This window comes from Paramormyrops kingsleyae, chromosome 25 (genome assembly GCF_048594095.1).
Source record: "Paramormyrops kingsleyae isolate MSU_618 chromosome 25, PKINGS_0.4, whole genome shotgun sequence".
NCBI lineage: Eukaryota > Metazoa > Chordata > Actinopteri > Osteoglossiformes > Mormyridae > Paramormyrops > Paramormyrops kingsleyae.
Window position 1 is genome coordinate 8,742,110 of NC_132821.1, and position 8,607 is coordinate 8,750,716.

General features: G+C 43.2%; 1 pseudogene; it reads left to right on the forward strand.

The window, feature by feature from the left end:
* Positions 1-441: 441 nt before the first annotated feature.
* On the forward strand, positions 442-558 carry LOC140583246 (U2 spliceosomal RNA; annotated as a pseudogene).
* The last annotated feature ends 8,049 nt before the right edge of the window (positions 559-8,607 follow it).

Here is an 8,607-nt window from a genome sequence, read left to right on the forward strand (position 1 = left end):
TCAAACAGGAGGTGAGTACTCTTGTATTTTTATTATTTATTCTCTTTTATATTTATTGTATTATTATACATAAATAAAAAATAAATTAATCTATAAATTAAAATACACTTCATGTCTCCATGTATTATTATTATTATTATTATTATTTATTGTTGTGCATTTTCTCCTTTGCAGGTGGATAATGTCAGCAGGTACATGTATGAACCCAGAGGAGCCTTCCTTGGAGTTTGTCAAGGAAAGGGGAAAGACGGAGCTGTTCCTCTGTGAGCTGGCTGAGGCCAAGCTTTCTAAGCAGACCCAGATGAACTATCTGAAGGGCCTGAATAGGTTGGTTGCATGTCTTGTAAATTGCAAAGTGGCATACATATCAATGTCTGTATATAGTACATGTACAGTATATATGTATATAAAACACTTAAATACTTGTACTTCCCCTGACAGATTCCTGAAGTATCACATGACATGATTTTTGGAACAGGGAGCCGGAAGTGGGGCTTGCCCCGTCCGCTCCACGCATCGACCCGGTATTGCAGTGCTTCCGGGAACGGTGCACCTCTACTGCCCCCTGATGTTGAAAGGCAGAACTGACTGACTGACTGACTATATAAAGTACATGATCTTACCACACTGACATTTCTGATTTTGCTAACAATCATGTACAGTAAATTTAAAAGCTTTTTGTTTTGTCATAAATTATTTATGCTATTTCACAATGCAGATAAAGTATTCCTGTCGATACAAGGAGGATATATTTTTTTTCTCGATGGATGTCGTTTTGAACCTAAAGGTTGTTTTTTTGGAAGAGCAGTATATAGTTACTGCCTACATTTTTTGCTGTGCATGTGATTTTGATGAGAATATTAAATTTTTATATCTCTGCGTAGATTTTTTTCAGCAATAATTGAGTCTATCCTGGTGTATTTAAGGTTTTGGTAATTCATGATTACCAAATAAGATTTGGTGTCATTGTACAAATATAAGAAGATTCAGTGTGCAGTTACCAGGTTACAAATAAACAAACAAATACATAAAATGGCATCAGAAGAGAAGTACGATGACAGTAAAATGTGTGAAAGTAGTGGAATGTGAAAAATGTGTGTGCATATAAGTCTCCACATGTATAAATCGGCTGTATAGCATAACGAAAAGGAGCGGTGGATAACTTACATAAAGTGCTTACTGTCCATAATGACTATGAGTCATGTACGGCATAAGATAAATATTAAATGAGTTAACCCTTCGAACTCGACAAACACAACATGCGTTAACTTTGGATATGCATAATGCACACACAAGAATCATATGTCTTTGGAATCGAGAGAACTATCAGATAACTTCAACAAGTTACCAAATGGATGCAAAATCAAAGATATTAATTTCTGCCTGGCACTAACCTTGTATTCCTCTGTCACATGACCGGTGGGAAGTAGGACCCGAATGCAAGCTGTAGGGCAGAACCCCCTTTGCGGGGAGCTTTTCTGGCAGGCAGGCTTGGGCACAGAGACGCAAACAGACAAGGACAGAACTGGAGAACATTGGCCTGGGCTCTTTAGCAAACTAAGGAATGGGAAAGCACAAGGCAGCTGGTAGTGACTGACAGAAGGACAGGAACATGAGGTGAGACTAATAAAGACCAAGCGTGGCTCATTAGGGCCACGTCAGGGAGGAGAACTGGAGAGTAAGGTTGACAGGACGGGCAGGCCATGACAGTAACACCCCCCCCCCACCCCCCAATCCTGTGCCCTCCTGGTGCAAAGGCATCATTAAGGGGACACACAAACCAGGGCAAAACCAAGGACAGCAGGGGAGACAAACCACAAGGACACAACTCATGACAGGCCAGGTAACCCGACAGGGATGCAGACTAGGGACCAAAAGACAAACTGCGGGTGTCAGTGGGCAAGTGGCAACAAAGGAAATAGAAGAAGAAGACAAATGGAGGGATTGGGCACCAAAAGGACCAAAGGTGGCACAGGACAGACAGGGCAGGACACAACCAGACAAGCAATGGAACTAGTGCAACAAGAATAAGGCCAGGAGAGGGAGCCAGGGGGAACCTAAAGTGGGAAGCAAGAGTGACTGGAGTGGGGGCTGGAAGAGTGAAATCGGGCTAAGAGGTGAAACCAGGGAGAGCCACCGGGAAGCAAGACTACAGATCAAGCTCCGAGGTGCCGCAGAAGGGTCGCGGCCAGGGGGGCCCTTCGGAGTCCTGTCTGGGTCTGTAGAAAGGACGAGCTCCTCTCGTCTGCGGCAGCCAAGGGAAGAACAGCACCGGTAGACGGCGAGGAGTCGGCAGAGCCGGAGGGCATCGAGGAGCAGGCAAGACAGGAACCGGACCACACTGTGGACCATGCAGAACAAAAGCACAGGCCAGTACCAGTGCCGGAGGAAACCGCAGGTGGTTCCTTTTGGGAACCAATGGATGGGGTCCCCCGAAAGACCCCCTTGGACCAAGCTGGGATCAGGCGGTAAGTCTGGGTAGCATACCCCCGATTTTTCCTCCTGGAGCCGAGCCCCCGACCAGTTTTCCGTTGACCCTGCCGTTGTCGCGGCGGTAACCTCCTCGGCTGGGGAAACTCTGGTCACGGGGCTGACACCACGGACTGGGACATAGGGCAAGAACTGGAGGGTCCTACTCCATGTCCTCCGGGGGAATGTCCTCCGGGCCGCCTGTGCCTTAATCCATACTAAATGTAATTAAACAGAATGAAGCTTAAAAGAATAAAATGGTAAAGAGAGGAAAATTTAATGTGTAAGTTTCAAAAAACGGGCTCTTGCTTTTATTCAGATGTTTGCAGGCGTTGTGACTCTGTGATGAATGGTGACGTATGAGATCCTGAGAATGGGCTACGCCTCCAAGGGTGACATTTCCCAGGAATTACAGGCTGGAGATGTCTGAGGAGCTCTCCTGGAGTGAAGACAGAAAGAGAAGAAGGGAACAAGCAGAGGGTGTGGGGAGAAAAAGACTGCAGATCCAGTTACAGGTGACTTGTACAAATGCCCTTGAAGTCTTGGTCCATGAGGGATCCTAGTTTTAATTTAAAAAAAAAAAAAAAAGACAATAAATTATTTAAAAATAGAGCTTATCATTTACATCTGTCTAGGAGTTAAAACACATAAAATCAATTAACTTACCTGATGATTTTGGAACTTCTGACCCCAAATCAAAATAATATAGATTATAACTAAATGCATCGTTTTATTTGGGAAAAAGGGATAAATTAAATAAAAGGTTAACTTTGGAATCTAAAACAAAAACAGCAATTTCACATCAGGAATAAATATCATTTCAAGGGTCTTCAGTACATTTTTCCTGTGTCTGCTCCCTTTACACGTAGATAGTGATATAAACATGTACCTTTAAAATATATTATGTTCAGTTTATAAGCTTAATTATTTAATTTGTAACAAACAAGCACAATACACAAGTGCCCTAAAGCCAAACACATGGTTCAGAAGCCTCCTAGCCCACCTTAGACCAGCCACATGGACACCATCTGTCCAACTGGGCATCCTCAGTGTCTTGTGCCTCCTGAAACATCACACCAGTTTCTTCTTCTTCCTCACATCCTTCTTCCTGAATGGTTTCCAGCAATGATCTGCCTCCTTGTGACAAAGTATATCCCAAAACATTCCCTCTCTCTTCTCTCCTTCTCCCTTAACCTCCTCCACATTCACTCCCACCTCACATCCATTCTCCTCACCTCCATTTACCATATGCATTACATCCATAGCAGCCTCTGCCCCCTCCATCTCACCATCAGAGGCATTCCCCTCAAATTTACCCCTTTCTGATATCTCCTTATTTTCCCAAGTAGCCCTTTCTAGGGCTACTGACAGTTTGGCTGCCATTAAAAAGGCCCATTAGTGATATGAAACTGTGTGACGCTACCTTTACGTCAAGATATCTCAGCAACCACTTAAAAACCAAAGACCAAATTTTCTGGATATGTTCATGATATTATTAGCTAGCTTTATTAAAAAATTGATCAATTTTGAAATATAGGTTTTTTTCTTATTGAATTTTATTCATACGGGGAAGGCACATGATAGAGCTGGGCAATAGCTTCAAAACAATATGAGGACCATTTCTGTGCAGCTTATATTAAGGTAAATATAGCCAGTCAAAGTCAAAGTTAAAACTTTGTTCGCTTAAATCTCCCACAATATTGATCCAAGACTCGCCCAATTTCAGTTTCATGAGTTACTCATGTGACCAAATCAGCATGCTAAGTTTCATTAAAATCCATGACAATGAGGTTCGAAAGTGTGACGATTTGACATGGAATGACCCAATACACCATATGCACAATAAACAGTAAATGACACCAAATTACCGGGGAGCATGAAAGGTGAGTCTAATGACTTGTCCACCCTGTCTGAAATCCTCAACCATAGTCCCCTTACCAAAAAAATCATCCGTAACCTGCCTGAATGACTACCGGCCAGTAGCGCTCACCCCAGTCCTGATGAAGTGCTTTGAAAGACTGGTCCGGAGTCATATCATGTCCTTTATCCCTCCCACCTTTGATGCCTACAGAGCAAATAGGTCTACGGAGGATGCGGTAGCTGTTGCTCTTCATGCTACCCTGTCCCATCTGGAGCATCAGGGGAACTACGCACGTCTCCTCTTTATTGACTTTAGCTCTGCTTTTAACACCATCCTCCACCACAGACTGGTGTGCAAACTGTCACACCTGGGACTCCCCTTCTCCACCTGTCTGTGGATTAAGGACTTCCTGACAGACCGTAAACAAAGGGTTAGGGTGGGCCCCCATATCTCCTCAGCAATCACTGTCAGCACTGGCTCCCCCCAGGGCTGCGTGCTGAGCCCCCTGCTCTTCACGTTGTACACACACGACTGTGCTCCCGCCCACAACAGCAACACCTTTGTCAAATTTGCAGATGACACCACTGTGGTGGGGCTCATCTCTGGGGGAGAGGAGTCTGCTTACAGGCACGAAGTGGCGCGGCTGACATCGTGGTGCACTGACAACAACCTGCTCCTGAACATAGCAAAGATCAAGGAAATTGTTGTGGATTTCAGGAAAAAGAAAACAGACACCAAACCACTTTACATCAGTGGGGACTGTGTGGAGAGGGTGTTGGACTTCTGCTTCCTGGGTGTTCGTATCACTGACGACCTGTCCTGGGGCGCAAACTCAACAGAACTGAGAGTCATCAGGAAAAACAACATCTCTCAAAAACTGCTGGTGTCCTTCTATCGCTGTTCCATTGAGAGCATCCTGTGCTACTGCCTCTGCGCGTGGTTTTCCAGCTGTACACTAGCACAGAGAAAAACATTACAGAGGATCGTAGGAACCGCCCAGCAGATCATCGGCTGTCATTTACCCACTCTAGAAGAACTGCACAACTCACGCTTCCTCAGCAGAGCGAAAAACATTTTAAAAGACCCCTCACACCCTGCTCATGATCTGTTCCAACTGCTGCCATCAGGCAAAAGATATAGGAGCATTAAAGCTAGGACAAATGGACTATACAGCAGCTTCTACCCTGTTGCCATCAGGGCATTGAATATCAGTTAATTTTTTATTTTTTTTTCTTCACCTCAATTCTACCTCATGTGCAATAAGGACTCGTGCAATATTGTCCCATGTAGAGTGAATGTTGTCTACACTGACATGTTGTTATTTATATAAATTTTTTATGTCCGACATGGGGGTTGCACCTAATTACGTTGTACTTGTTACAATGACAATAAAGTTATTCTGATTCTGAAACTGCATTAACATTGACAATAATTTGATTCCATATAAAAACATAAGAACTATACAAACGAGAGGAGGCCATTCGGCCCATCGAGCTCGCTTGGGGAGAACTTAACTAATAGCTCAGAGTTGTTAAAATCTTATCTAGCTCTGATTTAAAGGAACCCAAGGATTCAGCTTGCACTACATTAACAGGAAGACTATTCCATACTCTGACTACACGCTGTGTAAAGAAGTGCTTCCTTAAATCCAATTTGAAATGTTCTCCCGCTAATTTCCACCTATGACCACGAGTTCTTGTATTTGAACTAATGCTGAAGTAACTATTCGGTTGAACAGCATCCAAACCTGTTAGAATCTTATAGACCTGGATCATGTCCCCCCTCAGTCTCCTTTGCTTGAGGCTGAACAGATTTAGCTCAACTAACCTTTCCTTGTATGACAAGACCAGGAATCATTCTTGTGGCCCTACGTTGCATCTTTTCTAAGGCCGCAATGTCCTTTTTAAAATATGGCGACCAAACCTGCACACAATATTCTAGGTGAGGTCCCACCAAGGAATTGTATAATCTTAGCATTACCTCCCTTGACTTAAACTCCACACACCTGGAGATATACCCCAACATCCTATTGGCCTTTTTTATTGCTTCCCCGCACTGGCGAGAATGAGACATGGAAGCATCAACATACACACCAAGGTCTTTCTCATATATCAGCTACCTTTATTTCAGTAGGTCCCATAAAATACCTGTACTTTATATTTCTGCTCCCTATATGGAGTACCTTACATTTGTCTATGTTAAATTTCATCTGCCAGGTATCAGCCCAGTCACTAATTAAATCAAGAAAGTTTTAAAGTCCCAGTTGGTTTCATGTAGTTATCTCCAAGGAGTCCAGGTGAGGGTTCAAGTGGTGTAGTGTCGGCTCAGGATCAGCTTGGAAAAGAGAAGATGGAGAAGAGTTATTGCCCTACACCTAACCTAACCTCCGGCAGTACTAAAGTAACTATGGCAGCCTGGCTAAAAGTGAGACCTGGAAGGAAGCACAGACACGAGGGTTTCCAGGGGTTTTGGCGTCAAGCCAAACTACCATCAACAGTTCAGGTGTTATGGTCACCAGCCCATCACAGGGCAGGGAATAACCCAGGAGTGGGCGCCAACACATCCACCTCGTAACACAATCCTAATTGGCTGCCTACCTGCCAGGATCTGTCTGTAGGGGTATGTAGGGTACGCTGAACAATCAGGGCACAGCAGGCTCATCACCCAGGCGGGATTAAAAGCCCTAATGGAGCATTTCAGGCAGAGGGTGAATAGAGATGCACATTATGAGAAGAAAATATGTGCTTTTAGAACATTGAAGCATGTAAATATATTCTTGTAGACCCTAAAAATTGAATTATTAACAGTGAATATGAGCATAATAATGGCCTTTTAAACAACATTATGTTGCTGTCCATGGTGCTGAAAACCTGGATTGGCAAGTTTTACATGAATTTTTTACCCTCTTTAACTGTAACCCTCTTATTTTGTTGGCAGTGATGCTCTGTGAAGTCTACAGGGGTGGGTATAGAAAGGATTACAGTGGGTAATAGGTGATTTACATTAACTTTTTACCAGTGGCAGAACCAGAGGGGTGTCCGTGGTGGCACTGGACACCCCTGACATCCGATTGGCCACCCCGGGTGCCACCCCAAAGTTTTATTTGCTGCTGGCAGATCCTGATGCTGATTGACATCTCATTTGTCTAAAGAAGTTTTTGAATTTTGCCGGCAACGCAGCTCAAGCTATTTTCAAATCAAAGACGAGCCGAAGACAATAGCATGGTTTCAAGCAGTGGCGGCCGGCCCATAGGGGGCGCTGGGGCACCGCCCTCCCTGATAAGAGGGGCTAAAAATGTAAAATATATTTTTACAAATTAAGTTTTTAAAGTCGGTTTACCCACCAGTATGTGCCTACAGGCAATATGAATAACATATACAACATTTCCCACCTAGTGACATTCATTCACCAGTGAGTTTCTGTCATGGGGCGCTGAGAAAAAGCGCCCCTGAGTGCAGCCAAATAGCCCGTCATGTACTGTTGCTAGGGTAAATTGATAAATATGCGGCCAATCAGTCTCTCAGAATTTTATGGTCTTGGGGCGCTGAAAATTCTGCCCCAAGCAGCAGAAAATACCGCGAGATTTAAGTTTCTTTTTTCTTTTGAGGCGCGGTCAATCAGAGAGGCGCGGTCAATCAGAGTAATAGTGATGGGATTTATGGCTCTGTGAGGGGATCCGGATCTTGGCGATCCGTTCCTTTCAAAGAGCCATTCAAAAGAACGGCTCTTTTGGCTCTTTTTAAATATTTAGTCAGTTTTAAGAAGCCAGCTTTGGGGCATCTCAGTTTATCCTGGAAATAATCACTGGGAGGAATGATGAGGTGAGATTTGTAGTCAAATAATTAAAACTCAGACATCACACACCAATATCTGAGTTAGAATTATTCTGAAATATTGATTATTACCTCATTTGTCATGTGTGGACTATATTCCATAGGGTTGCACAACATCCCTCTGCTTAGACAGTGACATCACTATTTTGGATTTACCTTTAGTACAAAGTGTGTGTATGTGTAAAGCTACGTTGACTTATGTTATTCATACAATACCTACTCACAAATAAACATCAAAAACAAAGCCGGCTGCAATGAATTTCTGTGCAAAACAGCTTTTACTACAAACACTTCCACACAAGAACATTGTTATCACACAAGAACATTTTGATAGAAAACAAAAAATATTTAAAGTTTTAGACATATACTGTAGATAAAATTAGAATGAATAAAATGGAAATGTCTACATACAGTCCACTATTACTACTATAACTACTGTAAACT